This window comes from Chionomys nivalis, chromosome 8 (genome assembly GCF_950005125.1).
Source record: "Chionomys nivalis chromosome 8, mChiNiv1.1, whole genome shotgun sequence".
Classification (NCBI taxonomy): Eukaryota; Metazoa; Chordata; class Mammalia; order Rodentia; family Cricetidae; genus Chionomys; species Chionomys nivalis.
The window spans coordinates 28,470,186-28,488,534 of record NC_080093.1 but is presented as its reverse complement, the minus strand read 5'-3'; the positions used below and the strand labels follow the sequence as shown (position 1 = coordinate 28,488,534).

The following is an 18,349-nucleotide window of genomic DNA, read 5'->3' as shown; positions in this document are numbered from 1 at the left end:
GAAAAATAATTCTACAAAAGATTAGAAAGTAGGAAAAGGCGAAGAAGTCTTAAAATAATAAAAATTTAACACATTTATGATAAATTCCATGGGTTGCATAAATGAATGTGTAAAATATAAGACATGGTGAATAATTCTAAACATCACAAACCACTCTCAGGCTGCCATGAGCCAAATTGGTGCTTCCTATTTTATGGTTGATTCTTGTATTGAGCTTTCTTAGGTAGCAGGTTGGTTTTTAACAGTACAGAATCTCTCAATATAAACCCTGGGTATGCCCTCCTATTTATATGAAGGGACAAAAATGCCTTTCTCCCCACCATTGACCTATCAGCCAGAGGAATCAACCACAGATTAGGGAACACCAGTTAGGCTCTTGGCAACCTGAGAATGAAGAAAGCACCAGAGGGAGCTGGAGATCAAAGAGCAAAATACTGGAAAGCACCAGGAGGCTCAACTCAGATGGAAAAGTGCATATAGGCAGGACTTCCCCCAGTGACATCAAATGAAAATAACTCTGGGCTTCAATGGCTTTGAGCATCAAGCAAACAGATGGGTCAACCTCTGTAAGCCTCTTGGCTCTCTCTCTTGGCAGATCACACTTAATAGCAACAGGTACTTCTCTCCAGCAGGACAATTGGAGCTCAGGAGTCTTGAGATTATGCAGACAGATGCTTGACCTATGTGGGTACAACATTATGGGTATCTCTTACACTTCTAGGGTATGTGGGAGACACTCCCCATTTAGAAAGTTAGTCTCCTCAGGCAGAAGAATCTGAGATAACATTCCAGCCTCAAAGACTGCATAGCTAAGTATGGCCATCAGAGGGCAATAATAATCAAAAAAGGAAAGAAGAAATCAAAGAAGAAATCAAGATGGAGAAGACAGCTCTGGCAAACAGGAGGCATCTGCCCAATACAGACTAGGCTGCAGCCTAAATAATAGGAAAGACAAAAACGAACGAGTTCACATGATACATGTATACATAATTGCCAGATGCTAATTTTTGAGGAACCAGAAAGAAGCTACTCAAACATCCATCCTTTCATATATGGTATTATTGTAAATGCCACATCAAAATTTCAAAAATTTACTAGTAAAAATGATAGTGGACTGAAAGAATATTTGGGAATAGAGATGGAAAAGGTATCACCAGTTGATGAGAAAATTGCTTAAAAATGTCATTTTTTTTTTAACATTGAGGAAAACTTCAACAAGGAGATTGAGGTTTTGAAAAAAGAAACAAAGATGTTAAAAGTGAAAACTTCAAACAATCAAATGCGAACCATACATGAATTCACCAACAGTAGAATCAACCAAGCATATAAAAAACCAAGGTTGAAGGAGAAAGTCAGAGAAAACTTGATTCATATATTAAGAAGGAAAGAAATATTAATCCAAGCACTCAGAAGGCAGAGGCAGTCAGATCTCTGTAACTTAGAGGCCAGCTTGGTCTACAGTTCAGGGACAACCAAAATAGCATAATGAGACTCTCCCTCCCAAAAAGAAATGAATAAGCATGACCACAATATTCAACAACTTTGGGCTATGATCAAGAATCCAAATTCAAGCCGGGCGATGGTGGCGCACGCCTTTAATCCCAGCACTCGGGAGGCAGAGACAGGCGGATCTCTGTGAGTTCGAGACCAGCCTGGTCTACAGAGCTAGTTCCAGGACAGGCTCCAAAGCCACAGAGAAACCCTGTCTCGAAAAACCAAAAAGAAAAAGAAAAAAAAAAAAAAAGAAGAATCCAAATTCAAGACTCCATGAGATATATATATATATAAAAAACTGAATTAAGAACTAAAGAAAATCTAGTTAATGAAATTACAGCATGAAAATCCCAAAATCTTGGTAATGAAATGGACAGTCCAACAACAAGAGGCATTTAGAACCCTAAGTACACATGATGGAGGAGCTGTATCAGAGTCAATATATCAAAAGCACAAAGCAAATAAATAATATTAAGACCCGAAAGGGAAAAATGCCAACTTGCTTATAACAGAAAACCCATCAGAATATCATCAGCTCTCTCACAGGCAATCGTAAAAGACAGATGATGTAATTCAAGCCCCAGAAGGAAATAACTGCTGAACAAGGTTGATAAGCTAGCGATTTTGCATTTTGAAAGTGACAAATAATCTTCTGATAATATAAACTCTTGACAAAAGAATCTCAATAAGAAGAAACCAGGAAAGAAGAAAATTCTTAGGAGAAATAGCTGAAGAAAGGAGAACTAGAAAGAACTCTATTTTATCAACTTAGTCAACCAGCAAATATCTAATGTATTTCAAGCATGAAGCGAGAAGGATGAACTGTAATCTAACCATCCATAGAAATCATAAATAAAAATCATGGGAGCTAGTATCATCTCCCAACCATAAAAATAACAATTATGATAATGGTAATGACAAATGCCCCCACATTGCTCACAGAGAGACACAAATTGCTTGACTAAACTAGAAAACTAAAGACACAAATTGCTTGACTAAACTAGAAAACTAGATCTAACATCTATCTCTCTTTGAAAAACACTCACTGGCAAAGAGACGAAGGACAGAAAATAATTTACCAAGTGAACAGAAGTTGCAAACAAGTTGCAATAGCATTCTGATATCTGATAGAGAAGACTTCAAACAAAAATTACAAGAAATAAAGTGATCCATTCCACATTAATGAAGGAAATTATGTTCCCAATTTACCTCAGTCAGAATGTCTATCAATAAGAAGCAAAATGACAAATGTTGAGGAAAATATGGTGAGATGGAAACCCTTATGATGTGGGATTTCCCTCTGTATGCTGTGAATTGGCAACACCATTATACACTGTTGAAGGGAATTTCATTCATTTAGACACTGTGGAAATCAGTAGAAAGCTTTCTCAGAAAACCTCTGAATAGATCTACCATGCAATACAACTACAACTTCTTAGAGTCTCAAAGGAGTCTAAGTTTCTGGATGGCAAAGATAACCATACAACTAAGCTGATTGTAGCACTGATTGTAGCTTAGGGTCCCAGTCTTAGTGTCTGTGAGCAGATGAATGGATAAAGAAACTGGTGTATATGCACAATGTACTTTTATTTAGTCATTAAAGGAAAGCTATTGTCATTGCCAGGACAATGAATACAACCAGAGTTTACCGTATTAAGTTAAATAAGTCAGACTCAGAAGGACAAATATATTTTCTTTTAAATGTAGATTCTAGGTTATATATAAATATGTGTGTGTGTGCATGTGCGTGTGTATACATATATTCACACATAAAACAAATGTGGAAATGAGCCTGGGGAAAGAGGACCAGTGAGGATGAGGGAGAGGCAGAACAGATGAATGTACTTAAAGTACATGCTGGATATGCGTTTTGTGAAACTTATCACCATGTACAATGAATACATGTCAATAATAAAAAATGAATTATTTTGAAGAACACTAAATTTAGTCTAAAACATCATGTCTTGATATATTTAATTTTCTTGGATCCTAACTTAAAGGAATTTATACAGAACATATATGTAAATATAATAATTTAGATTTTTGCTGGACACACTGCTTTTTCTTCAGAGTGATGTTTATTACCCTTTTGCTTGGTTTAATTTTATAGGAGATCTCAGTCAAATTTAATCTATGCCATTTTAACATTTTATTGCTATTCTCTCCCCTTTTGAGAAAAAAGCTATTCCTCCTTCACAATTTATAGGACTCTTTTACAACTTCTTTCTAAAAAGAAAAATGTCAGGTTGCAATTAATTCTCTTATAGATAGCTTATGAAATTGGTGCTGACTCTGTTCCTTCCTTTACTGTGCTTTGTGAGGCCTTAAAATGTAATTTAAGAGGTGAGATTATAAGCGTTTCCTCATTCAGGAAAAAGCAAGAGGAAGAAGTCCCCCGGGAACTATAAAGGCTTTAGAAGAATGGCCATTCTGTAGGCATTGCCCAGAGGCGGACGATCCTGGGTGAGTTTTGGTCTTTCACAGTTGTCTGTGGTTGCTTGTTGGGGAATGAAGTTAGATACGGCCTCACAAATATAGGTCAATATAAGCCCTGAGGATTTAGTGACCAGAGTCACTAATGTCACTAGGATTGACTCCATCATTTTTAAAAAGAAGACTCAGTGTTAAAGGAAGACAAGATTATGTGACCATGTTACCCCAACTCAGCAGCTCACATTTTTTTCACAGTGTATTTATTTCCTTTTACACATCAGGTCTGTTTCCAGATCTCTAACAGTTACATGTATTTTAGGGTAAGCCTCAGCTTGGGTTTTACCCTCATTGCTTGTAGAGCCTGGGTTATTGGCAGCATACCTTAATGATCTCTTTCAACAAGTCATACAATCCTATAAGCATTTTTGGAAATGTGAAGAAACTAAAGACAGTGAAACAATAAAACAACATGTGTATATATATATAAAACTAAAAAAATCACAGAAATTAATGAGAGGAAAAAATCCTCTTGTTTTTTAACTTCAAACCCAAATAATTAAGCTTACACAAATTAGACTAATTTTACTAGTTTCAATGATGATCTCTATACTGTGAAAAAGTAAAAAAAAAAAAACAAAAAAAAAAAAACATAATTTGACCCTGATTTGTAACTCTAGGCTCCCTATTTCCAGGCATTAGGGCATCCACCAGCTTTCCCGATAGTTCACACGTGTACCCTCCCTAGAGGTGACCTGGTTAATCAATAGAAGTTTCATCTCTGATCTCAAGCCTGGGTTTATAATTACAGTGTACCGAGTACTCTGATAACTAATTGTTTAACCCACTTCAATCCATCACCCTTTAAAGATGGCAACCACTTTCAGTTTCACTGAGTTAGCCCAAGGCTCAGCTGGAAGACTTTCTAAGATCAATCATTTAACAGGAAGGGTAGTCTAATTGTTTCTCTCCCCAAGACCCTTATCTTTGACCACTGTGGACTCTCAGCATTGCGTTTCATCAGAACAAGAGAAGTTGAAAGAGAAGGAATCCAAATCGAACCCCGCTGTTCTTTTCTTCATTTTGGTCAAAATGTTCATTGGGCACCCGTAACTTTTCAGGCAGTGTTCTGAGGACACATCAATCAATAAAGCTGACAGAATCTAGTAGGTGGACTTGTGGGAGAGGAGACATCATGGTAAATAAAACCAAGATATACTAGTGACGAATGCTGAAGGCAAGCCAGGGTGGAGGATTGCAAACTATACAGCTCACAGGGGGCTCCCATGAGAAAGTCATATATAAATGATGATCGCTCAGCGCGAGAGAGCAAGTAGGGGAAAGGGATGGATGGCTGAAAAGCAGCAGGCACAAATACTGAAGAAGTAAGGTCTGATGGAGTGGTCTGGGGTGCTGGAATAGAGATCTACAAGCAGAGGAGAGGAAGCTAAATTTAAAGAGGTAAGAACACCAGGAAGAGGTTGTAGGATATAAGAAAATTTTTTGCTGGACTTTGAGCAAGGTAAGAAGAGACTGGAACATTCTCTCAGAGGACTGCATGACCAGGCTCTCTGTGCTGACTGGAACTGATAACTGTTGATTGCTTTTCTGGTGAGAAGGAGTTAGAAATACACATTCCATCTCTAACATACTTCAAATTGCCACAGAGAAGTATTCTATCATGAGGTGATTTGGTCCCCTTGCAATTCATAGTTGAAGTCCAGATTCCCAGGTCTTAGGAAGACAGCTTCTCTGAGAAATAAGATTTTTAAGGTTATTAAATTAAAATAAGGCCAACAGTTGGGACTGTTATCTTTTAAAGAAGAGTCTGGAACACACACCACAAGAAGTCACATACATAGAGGGATGGCACAGAGAAGGCCGCCAACTGCCAGGCAAAGAGCAAGTCTTCAGAAGAAACCTACCCTGCCCTGACCTAGATGGCCAACCCCGTCTCTGGTGTTAAATCTTCCCACTGTGTGGAATTTTGTCAAGGAAGTGCTAATAAAGTAATAAGCAGTTGTTAGAAAATCATGTATAGATCCTCATCTTTTTCTTTCTTTTTTTTTTTTTTGCCAAGCTGTGACTATTTATTAACTGACCAGATTACAAAAATACCATGGGCAACACCTTAGTTCATGCGTCTAATAAGCCTGTTTATCTGGTCTTTCCTGTTGCCAGCATCTCCACCTTTACCTTCTACAAAATGAGTTGTCTTTTTCTTCATTTCACCTCGTGGAGAAGACAATTTGAAGGGCCACAGGAAGTTATTCGCTTCCTTGAAGCGTTTTCCAACTGTATAGATCTCATGAATTAGATCCTCCATGCAGGTGATGCTGTATAAAAATAATTGAACGCTTCACGAATTTGTGTGTCATCCTTGCGCAGGGCCATGCTAATCTTCTCTGTATTGTTCCAATTTTAGTATATGTGCTGCCGAAGTGAGCACCTCAAACTTCAACAACGACAACAACCTTTTCCTCCTCCTTTATTGCACTGTTGTAATGCCGCATGTAAATATCTGACTATATCCTTCCTTAGTACAAGAATTTTAATGCTATGAAAACATTTTAAATTTGGAGGAATTATTTTTTTAGCTTGGGAATAACTTGTATTTTAAAAGTCATTATACATTGCTTCACTTGAGGTATAGTTACCCTAAAATTTGAATTTGTAGCCCAGTGTTCTCTCTCCATAGAAATAAATACCTGGAGTACATCAGCACTGAGTATTTCTGCCTGGTTCGCCTAAGAGCACCTTGAATTAGACATCTAAAATGGAAGTTTCTTCTACCTACACCATCCTTGTTTTGGGGTACAATTTACCTTGGTAGATGTTACTACCCCTCCCTCGGTGTTTCAGAGCAAAATCTGTAGTGTTCTTAGATAATTCTTCACCTATTTTCCCAAAAGCCATGAAATGAAATGGTGTGATACAGTGATTGTAGTCTTCTCTAGTGCCTGGACGTCATCAGTAGAGCAAGGCGTTACCGTGAGAACAGTTTGTTTAGCGGGGAGCTTTGGTTTTCCCAAGTTCATGACAGTCACTTGACAGTCTGTGTAAGCCAAAGATAAGGAAGAAATGAGGAGTCGTGTTTTAGAGACATGCAGGGTATCGTAGCTCAAGTGACTATGGCAAAGTGCTATAGACCAGCTGGCTTATAAGTGACAGAAATTTCTTACTGTCCTGGGGGACCAAAAGAGTATGAGATGCTATTGCAGGCTCTCTTTATAAGGCATTAACCCATCCATGAGAGCCCCCCCACTAGACCTAATGACCTCCCCAATACTATCACCCCATGGGCTATGATCTCAACATATGAATTGAGTGGAAAGGGGAAACAGCCTGAAACGCAGAGTTTGGAAAGGAGCAACACTGCCATCCATTTCTTTTTTTTTTTCTTTCTTTCTTTTTTTTTTTTTTTTGGATTTTTCGAGACAGGGTTTCTCCATAGCTTTTTTTGGTTCCTGTCCTGGAACTAGCTCTTCTAGACCAGGCTGGCCTCGAACTCACAGAGATCTGCCTGCCTCTGCCTCCCGAGTGCTGGGATTAAAGGCGTGCGCCACCACCACCCGGCTTGCCATCCATTTCTTAATTCTCCTTATAACTCTTATAATCCAACTTTTCTGCTCCTCTCCTACAGGAGTTCCCTCCGTACACACTCCATTTAAGTTGCAACTTGTGATGGAAACTGCCCTAAAAGTTGACGAACCTCAGATTAGAATTTATTAGAGTGTGAAGAAAGGACCCAGAATGGCTAGAGCAGATGAAACAGAGCACCAGAGGCAGTTTTTCTTCAATGCTAAGGTCTGTATACTCAAGTTTTCCTGAGTTACACTACAGACTGAGGCTGAAGTCATATTTTGGGCTCCATCACCACCATCCATTGAGAGCTCTTGGTGTGTAGTGGTTAAGCAATCCTCAGGAAAGACTGTGGGAGGTGAAAAGCACTCCTGGGAAAACAGGAAGGAAAGGAGAGCTGTGGGGGAAGAAGGAAGAGATAGCAGCATTCAACTCTTCTATGTCACAAGACTGGAAGGGACTGCTTTGTTACAACTTCTAGATATAGCCAACCGAACTTCTAAAAGACACAGAATGTACTCATCATGAGGGGTTAAAGCAGTCTGGCATCTTGCCTTGAGAGTTACTGGTCAAGAGACAAGGGTAATATACTTGCACCCTTGTTAGTCAGGGAAGCTAGCAAATGTCATCTCTTTCACACACTGTCACTGACACGTGGCCTTGAAGAAAAGAGCAGGCAGAGAAGAAACAGGAAGGATTAAGAAAAACAGGCAAACCGCTAGGCATGGTGGTGCTTACATACCTGTAACCCCAGTACTGGGGAGGGAGTGGTAGGGGGACCAAGGGTTCACTACTAGCATCAGTTAAAGAGTGAGTTCAAGGTCAGCTTTAATGCAGGAGATTTTGTCTCAAAGCACCAGCAACAAGAAAAACAGGCTACAAGTCTATGAAACGAAAACACACAGAGCTGTGATAAAGAAAATTTGCTTCCCAGGGGAAAAACAGTCTACAATTAGAAACTGAGAAAGACAAAAGTACTCCCTGTGTTCACTACGTGCTGCCATGTCTCAGTCAAGCAAGGCATCAGCAGCTACGTCCCCCAGGTCCATTCCTGCTTTCCTCTACCTATTACATCACTGTCCAGGTTCCTTATACTTCTCTTACTTTGGGCATTATATTCATTTTTTTCCTTTTTAGAGTCCCATCTTTCCTCAGCTTTTTCTTTATCTTTCTAATTTGCAAGTCCACCATTTCCCCAGTGGTTTCAGAGTCGGAATGCTTTCTTTCTGCGTGGCATCCTAGGCTCTTTATCTTCAGCCTTTCTGCTCACTCAGCTTCATTTACTGCACTTTTTAAAAAAACAGTCTTGTTTGAAATCTTGTGTGGCTTGAAACTCACCATGTAGGCTCAGCTGGTCCTGAACTCATGGGGAATGCTCCTGCCTCTGCTCCCTGACAGCTGAAATTGCAGGTGCACGTTAGCATGTCACCTCAGCACAAAACCTAGGTAACTATCAGTCTGAACTTAGAATCATGAGTGTTTGTCTCCTTATCTGTCATTTTCCCTATTTATTTGGAATACCAGTAAATTCTGCTGGGAAACTTACAAGTTTTCATGAATAGCCTAAATATTAATTGACCACCAACTTCTGTGAGTCTTTCAGGTTGCCTAAATTGCCCTTCTCCTAGATCCCCCTTATTTTGTATATAACATCTTTATAAATGATTCATTGTAATTGTTTGCCAACACATCATAGTAAAAGTCACTATTAAAATTAGTGAGACATATTTTACAATGATTTAAGGAGAAATTGTGCTTAATTTTCAATATCAAATTCAAAAACGTACTTCTTTTTAAATAACTTTGGCTTTAATACATTGGCACTTAATTTTGTATTTTCTTAGATCTTAGTAAATAAAATCACCCAGTACATCCTAGCAGATATTCTGGCAGGATGTTGAATGAGATTTTCTAAAAAAAAACTCTAATATGTGTCTCCTGGTTTTGTCACTAAAATGCAATGTTAATCTATGACTAACCCTTAGTATTCACCGTGGACTTCATAGTACAAGATTGTGCATTAAGTTCAATACTAGTGTTACCCATGAATTACCGTTTTTGCTTTGTTTTACAATCACCTCATAAATTCTATTTTTTTTCAGTTTTCAAAGAGAAAAGAGCACATTTTTTTTTTTATTTCTAAGAGAAAAGCAGTTGTAATTCCAGTGGGGATTATACATTCGATATTTAATGAAAGAAGAGTGGATATAAACACAATATCAATATAGTTTGGTAGAGTTTAATAAAAGATCGTTGAATTTAGCTTGCTTGTATACATTGTTATGGTAGAAAGCAGTGGTTCAGTCACTACTTTTTAAAGTAAACTTTTACTATTACATAAATAGGAGTCTAGCAGATTTTTAAAAATTGTGGCTGAGTTTATCAGATTGTTGGTAAAATGTATTCAAGTGACAAGCATGGGATTATCAGAAAGATTGCAGCACTCCAGGTTCACTAAGCCACATAGGCTTTTCCGTAATACAGTCGTAATAAGATCTCACATTGCAATGGACTGCCCATTCCCAATGCTCCCGGTCACAAAGGAAATGATTCTGGCACAGGAACTTTCCAAGACTTGTCTAAGTGCATTCCTTATTAGGTTATCTATACCGCTGGTCCCTTAATTCCCAGATAAGGAAATGTTTGCTGAGCCACAGGAAGAACATGTTTGTACTTAGGAAAAAACTAACAGAGAGATTTAAGGCCATGATTTTTCATCTGATTTTATACTTAACTGTTTGGAAAATATTTCCACTAATAGATACTATGATTTTTTAAGTCAGAGATTAAATTTCCCATGCATTTTGTTACACACGCATAACCCCCTGGCTGGAGTAGGTTTAGTGAGGTTTTAACTTCAGTTTCTCCTCTTAAGAATGTTGCCTGGATGGGAGCCCACAGAAAAGAACAAATTAACAAACATTTTCTGAGTAATATAAGACTCGGAGTTGGATGGGGAAAAAAGGCACGAAGACAACATTGGGTTAAAATAATTAAAACTGGACTACACAGTATTCAAATCCTGATGATAAAGGATAAAACTATATTCTGTCATTTGGGATTGAAATCTTTAATTAACACTCCCTCTCCTACAAAACCTCCCATCCACCTCCCCACCCAACCAACCAAATAAACAAACAATCCAAGAAACATACTCTGGATTGTTTAAACCCAAATCTTATATGCCAGTCAATAGGCTACAGAATTTTATGTATTACCGCATAGAACTTTATATCAGTTCCATTCAGTATATAGAATGATGATTGCAATCATACATATGAGAACTGAGAGAATTGAGCCTAAGTAGGTTAGGGATTTCCCCCAACCCTCCATATTAATGAGGTTAAAGGCTACGGCAGAGCCTTCAGAGCCATAGGTTAAGAGGCATCCGGAAACAGATGGGGCTTGAATCTCCCTCCACCATCCACCAGCTGCACAGACTTGTGCACTCTCAGCATCTCTGAGGGCCTTGGGTTGATGATGACAGCCGTCTCCTAGCACTGTGAGAACAAAACGAGACTGTGTAGCAGAGGTGAAGCTAGCGAGTGAAAAGTCCCACCATGTTTTCAGTGAGAATTAAACTAGACTGCCTGGTACATATGAGTAAAAAGTTCTAGGTGGCATTACCTTGCTAACACATGTAGATAATGGTGATTATTAAGGACTTTAAAAATATCTGTTTAATCACTAACCTACCAAACCTTTAACTTAACTCCCCAATCAAGGGTTTTAAATACTCAGAGTACCCGGAGCAGATGTTTTCTTTAAAGTTTACCCTGAAAGTCATATACCTCTGCTCACATTTCTGAATTCATAGTCTATTTGAGAATTCACATCTTAACTGATTTTCTTTTATTCTGTACATTCTGGACAGAACTCGTGTGTGTGTGTTTGTGTGTGCGCACGTGTGCGCGTGTGCATGTATGTGTGTGTCTGTCTCTCTGTGTGTAAGCCTCCAGTGTATGAGGTCACAGACTCTGACCTTCTGTCAGGACTGGAGATACCCCATGTTCCCTTTATGCTACACAGTCACCACTGTTTCCATGTTTAGGAGAGATCTGATGCCGCCATTCCCAATTCGTGACCCCACATGTCACTGTCACTGCCTGTTTTGATCTTTGGAGCACCTCTTTCTCAGGCAGGCTTCTGACTCCTTGCTTTTACAGGAAGGAGACCCGGTGCCCACATTAGATATTACTAACCTGAAGAGAAACACAAATCACCCAGTGGCAGACGTCCCTTGTGACATAAGCATGCTGTTGCCCCCGAAAGTCTAACACCGACAGTCGGAAGAGGACAGCCCCGTTGCTATGGCTGACAGGCATGGCACACACACGGGAAAGCAGCTGGACAAAGGAGTGGATCTGTTTGGAATTAGGAGAGCAGAAATACAGTACAATGATTGCTCTGTGATTAAATCACCTAAAACAATTTATCAGCTCAATAACTTGTCACTCCATAGGTCACATAAATGAAACAGTAAAGCAGATTTGCTCTGTAACACAGTCTGGTGAAACGCAAACCAGATCTGATTATTCTTTTTAAGAAAGCTCTTGCTTTTATTACCTCTGTGGAATAAATTTCCTAGTTGCAGTAGTCATTCATCAAGAATTCCCTTTCTTCCTTTAGGCTAGTACGTATTTGCTCTTTCATTTTCTGAAATCTTGTTCTAGAGTAGTGAATTTGGATACTATGCCCTACAGGGATACTCTCTTTGCATTTGTTTTAAGAACCAGTGGGACTTGCATTGCTTCCCATGAGTAATAGAAGCTACTCATCGGGGACATAGATGTGCTAGCCTGTATTGTATGGGCAGGAAGTATAGTCGGTAACAGAAGCTACTCATTGGGGACATAAATGTGTTAGCCTGTATTGTATGGGTAGGAAGTATTGTCGGTAGTTTGTAATTTGTTTTATTTTTTAAAATAGATTAAAAAATAGATTTTTAAGTATGTGGAGTTTAAAATTTATCTTTGTGGATGAAAAAATATGCCTGAGAGAAATGAGAAACTCAGGTCACACAAATCAAAAAGAAAGATCGAGAACTTAAACTCAAAATTTCTTAATCCAAAAATTAGTTTTTATCATTTACTCTTCATCTGGGTCTAAAGGTTCACTCTCTGCTCCAGCATTTTCTTGAAAAGGACTGAAAGGGAGACCCTGAATGAGTCATTCTCCCATTCCTTCCAACATAATCATTCTTTCTGAGTTTGGATACATAAGTCCTTACACACACACACACAGACACGTACACACATGCACACATGCCACATACACATACCATAAATTCTTGAATGATCATCTATAAATTTATTTTTCACTTTCCACTAGATACCAAATCTTAAACATGAGCCTAAATTTTAATTTACTTCTCTCCTTCCTGACCTACATAAAGTAGCATTTTTGTGCCTTGTAAGTGGGCAAAATGTTTGTTAAATGAGAGAATGGACTGTATTATTTTTAATTCCTAGAAATTAAGCTGATTAGTATAACCACATAATTAACAGGTTTACTTTAAAATAATCAATCACTGACAATACCAGAGGAGGGACTCAAAAGTTACTTAGGAACTGGTTATAATCAAATAATTGTTCACAAATATGGTTTTTGCACTTACTATGTGCACACAAAAATAAATAAGATGCATGCTATCAAGAAAGCCATAATCTTTAGGGGCAATAGGCACATACACTGATATTTATGTGTTCATGTAATGAGGGTAATACAGATGAGTTCCTCACCAGAATTGCAGAAAGTACTATTATGCAATACTCTGTAATTCCACATACACAACTCAGTGTATTGTGCCAGATAAATAGCCACCATCTCTAGGAGGTTGCAATCTCCGTGAGGTCATTAACTCTGCTGTGTTTTCCACAGCTTCACAAATAACTAGCAGACATCTGGCTATATGATAGTAAAGCAGTCTCCCGAGTAAATGCATGAATGGAGGAATGAATGAATGAATGATGCTGCTATGACTAATTCTACCAATAGTTCTTGGAAGAAGTCAAGAAAGCACAGAATTTTATTAAAAGGAGGATGTACCCTGATGCCGTACAGATTTGATTTTGACTCCTAACTCTGTCCCTTAACAAGCAGACCAAGTTTCTAACCCTTGGCTTCTCATCAGAAAAACAGAAATGAACTTAATATTTAACTTATAGTTGTGTTATGAGGTTCAAGATAGAAAAAAAGAGAAACAAGTAAGCAAAAACAGTGGAGAGTTTGAATAGTACATAATGCACAGAAGTTACTCACTAGGTACCATTTATCTCCCATTATATTCTTTATTTCATCTTTTATTACTTGCAATGGAAGCAGAGGGAGAAAGGATAAATATTTCTTCTCACCGTGAGTCGGATAATGTTTTACGTTTGTGGACAAGAGAATCAAAGTGGTCTCTAGGTTTACCCTTGGAATGATTGGCAGTCCTCACAGTCTAGTCATTTTGAGAGTAGGAGATTTTGGAAATTCAAAGGCTGCAATGCCTATATTTGAAATTTTTGTGTGAGAAGTTACTGGCGATGGGTCTTAAATGATGATTTTGTTAATTTGTTTGAGATACTTGTTTCAGAGACTAAGCTGATGCTCATTTCATATCAGAAATACAAAGCATATATTATGAAATAATACATTGAAAAAAGGGAAAATCATTTGTCTCAACTGTTTTTCTTTCAGAGATTTATCTCAAAAAGCAATACTAGGTAATTCAATGAATCCAATACAAGCTTGATCATTCCAGTGATATTTAGAGTTGACTGGGACATTCAAATATCTAACAGTGAGACTCAGCTTGCTGCATTAAGATTCAGTGGAATCCAGTGGTAGACTAAATGTGGTACAGAGAATATCTGAGATATCAACTAGTATTTATGACATTAGTGAGTTACTTTAAAATTGAACACATCTTAAACACACATAAGAGTATATGAATAAATATTCACGTATTTGTATGTATCTGCACAGAAATGACAAAGTATATACTTAAATATTAGCCATAATTCATTTTAATTTATTTTCTAGTGGATTGTTATTAAGTATACTTTGTTGCAAATAGCTTTAAAGCATAACTTAAAATTATTTAAACTTTACAGCATAAGAACTACAGTTGTGATTCAGGTGATTTAAAGTAATTTTTCCTCAAAATTATCAATTTTAAAGGTTTAACTGTATAAAAAATTAGTGCATAATCTGATGACTTGAAACATCATCCTACAAATTTGTAATGATATAATGAAGTTTATTATTCAATTTTTAAAATTTTAAATGCTGACTGGCAATGTTTTTTTTTAAGAACAGCAAGACTAATTGTTGCATTGCTGTTTAACCTTCCATCTTATTCTTTACATTTTTCTTCTTTTTTTATTATTTTTATTCTTTTTTAATTAAAATTTCCACCTGTCCCCGTTTCCCATTTCCCTCCCCCTCCTCCCAAATATTGCCCCCTCCCCCACTCCCCTTTCTACATTTTTCTTCTTAAAGAAAAGTTATATTTGCTACATTAAAGAATATTTGTTTATCAGACAGATTCTTGCGTGAGGTAGGGCAATGCTCCTCACAGAACATCCATACACTAATTTCTGAAATTATTGGATGTATTAACTTCCATTAAGGTTGTTGATATAATTAAGGCTTCTAGTTAGCTGAGCTTAAAAACTGAGAGATCATCCTTGACTATCTTAGTAAGACAGTGTCATCTTAAATGAGGCTTGAAAGCAGAAGAGAGAGAGGGTCAGAAGAATAGGAGTGATGCAGTAGGGGACCCAGGTGGTTGGATGAATATTCGGCACAGTCTCAGGCATTTGAACACTTGGTCCTCAGGTGGTGGCTGCTTAGGCAGATCTAAGAGATGCAGTCTTACTGGAGGCAGTTATGTCACTTGGGGTGGGTTTTGATGTTTCAAAATTTCACACCATTCCCAGTTTCTCTGTCTCTGTCTTTCTTTCTGCTTTGAACTAGTGGTTCAAAATATGGAGCTCTTAGTTCACTGCTCCTGACGACATGTTGTTGCCAACTGCCCTAGTATCTCCATCACTATGGACTCTAACCCTTTGGGGCAGTAAGCAACAATAAACCATTTCTTCTATGAGTTGCCTTGGTTACGCTGTCTTATAACAGCAGCTAATAGAAGGACTTGGTCATTTTTGGTTGGATTTGAAGCTGTCATGTGGATGACAGCTAGCCTTTCCTCAAGGATTCTGATTCCAGTTCTACTTTCCTTAGTTCTAGCTTTACAGAGCCATAGAGTCCTCCTCATGGAGTCCGTGTACTGTCTCTATTTACACTTTCCATTTTATGCCACATTTCATGAGATAAAGTTGTTCTTACCATGACCCATGGACGTTCCCACAAGACTCGGACTCCAGGGGCCTCCTAATGATGTTTCTCACCTTGTCCCTTTTTGTCACATTGGCTCTTTCTTCCTCTGCTGTTTCTTACGATCCTACTGGCCATTCCAACTGCTGTTGTGAGGCTCCCAGGGTATCTACACACGTGCTGGCTCCACTCCCTCCTCGGGTTTTGCCAACACTGTCTGTGGATGTTTACTTGCTCAGCACTGTGTGTCTTTGTTCCACTTGGCTTTCCTCACAGCTTATGTTCCACCTATTTATTTGACTTCCGTGTCTTGCCCCATTTGAACATCACTGCTGTGCCAGCAGAGATCCGACCTAGTTTTGGGATGGTTTCCTACTACAGTTTCCTTAGGTGAGTTCCATGAAGTGTTCCAGCTGGTTTCAAACTCCTGATCCTCCTGTCTCAGTCTCTTTAGGGCTGATCTTACAGAAGTTTATCCCCAAGTTCAGGTCAGTAAATATTTTTGTCAGCAGGAAGAACTGATTTTTAAATTTTGTCACACTACTTAGTGTCGGCTTTACTGCCTTATAAAACAAAAAACAATTAAATTTAACACACTAAATGATCGTCATTTGTAAAGGAAATCCCAGAAATCATGAAAGAAACTGGAAAAGTATAAAATACAAGCATGGGAGAAGCCCTGTGGTTTAAATTATGTCATCGTATAGTCGCTGGGACCAGACTGTCTGGAGTCAAATCTTATCAAATTCTGCCACTTACCAACTGTGTTATCTCTGGCGAATCACTTAACTTCTCTGTGCCTCAACTTTCATCTATAAAATAGGAACAAAAACAGTTTTGTGAGGATAGAAGGAACTAGCACTTGGTAATTTTTGAATAATGTTGTTTATTTGTTCTATAGAGACATTTGTAAATAAAGAAACCTTCTTTTCTTAGTTATATATCTATTTTTCCAGATCAAAGAAGAAAATCCCCTTTCTAATGCTTTTAAGGAAGTATAATATTGAAGCTTAGCTTGACATGATAAAAGCTAAATATCAGACAACAAGGCAATTGTACTTCTGCATATGAATACAAACTGAATAGGTAGAATATTAAGAAATTTTCAAACAGTGGTTTTAGGATATGTCACAGATCGATTCAAACCTAGAGAGTAATTCATCAGCATGAGATCACTAGTTCGGGAGAGGAGCAGAACCTTTGCTGGCTGGTTACATTTTCATTTCACTATTGGAGAAAACCCATGCGCTCCTCATCATCTTTAAGTTTACGCACACATATCCTTGCCAGTGGAAATACTCTGCCAGTTAAGAACATTGATTTGATGCGATAACATTATATGTCTAGGCTATATTTAACTGTTAGATTCAACTATTGAAAGACAATTTTAGAGAAACCAAACAATTTTTTTATATTTTCAGAAGGAAACCATACAAGCAAAGTTTTCTTTTAGAAGTTTTATTTAAACTTAACATGACATGTGATAGATTTTTTTTGCCCTGACATTTTAGTATATACTTTGTTCTCATTAATCCCTCTGGAGTCTTTCCACCTGTCCCCCGAGACTCTTCTGATGGTCTATTTCCTCTCCCTTAACATCTCCCTTTGGCTTTTAGGTCACATGTGTTCTATTATTCTCTGCCTTTTTCTTTCCTCCTGATGCCTCCCTTAAGACCTCTTCTTCCCCTCTTGTGGTTCCTTTTATAGTCTCAGGACCTCCTCTCCAAAAGACATCCCCATACCCCCACCTCAGCCTGAATAAACACCAATCCAAGGATTTGAGAATTACTGCTTCTAAACATGGTAAAGTCTTGTTCACAGACACAAGAGCAAGAGATGACCAACAATGACAAAACAAGGGTAGACAGATAAATCTTCTGTACTCTCTCAGAGCCTTAAGGATGATGTCCCAAATATCAGAGAGGACGTTCAAAATGGCAGGCAGGACTGAGGTGTCTCAGGCAGAAAGTTGAGTTCTGAGTAGAAACCCCTCTCTGCATGAAGGGCATCCTTACTCAACCTGTCATCACCTCAGCAGCAGAGATTGCTAAAAATAGAAGCCATATTTATCCGCATTAGCCAGGATTCTCTAGAAGACAGGAATCAACAGAATGAATACACATTAAAAGGGAATTTATTAGCATGGTTTGCAGGATGCAGTCAGAGAAGTCCAACAATGGGTGTCTCATGCTAGAGAGGTGAGAGAATGTTGGTTGCTCAGGCCACAATACTGGATGCCTCAGAGGCTTGGATTTTCTGGTCCTGGACGAATCCTGGAGAGCTGGAGAGCTGCTGCTGTCTACACAAGAAGTGCAGAGAAGCTGGTCGTGATATCAGTGAAGGACTCATCAGTGTCAGCCACAAGGCAAAGAATTTACCAGTGCGGGTGAAAGGCAAGCACCACAAAACAATGATCAATCTATCTTTCCATGCCCTCTTATCTGTATTGCTACAGAAAGTGCCGCCCAGCTAGTTAGAGTGGATCTTTGCACCCCGATTAAGGCAATCACCAGTCTCGCCCCCC

General features: G+C 38.4%; 1 non-coding gene across 1 annotated transcript; it reads right to left on the bottom strand.

Annotated features, from left to right (window-relative positions):
* Positions 1 to 6,267: 6,267 nt before the first annotated feature.
* LOC130880864 (U6 spliceosomal RNA) lies at positions 6,268 to 6,373 on the bottom strand. The gene has a single exon (XR_009057661.1). It is a non-coding gene; the product is annotated as a U6 spliceosomal RNA (small nuclear RNA).
* Positions 6,374 to 18,349: the final 11,976 nt, after the last annotated feature.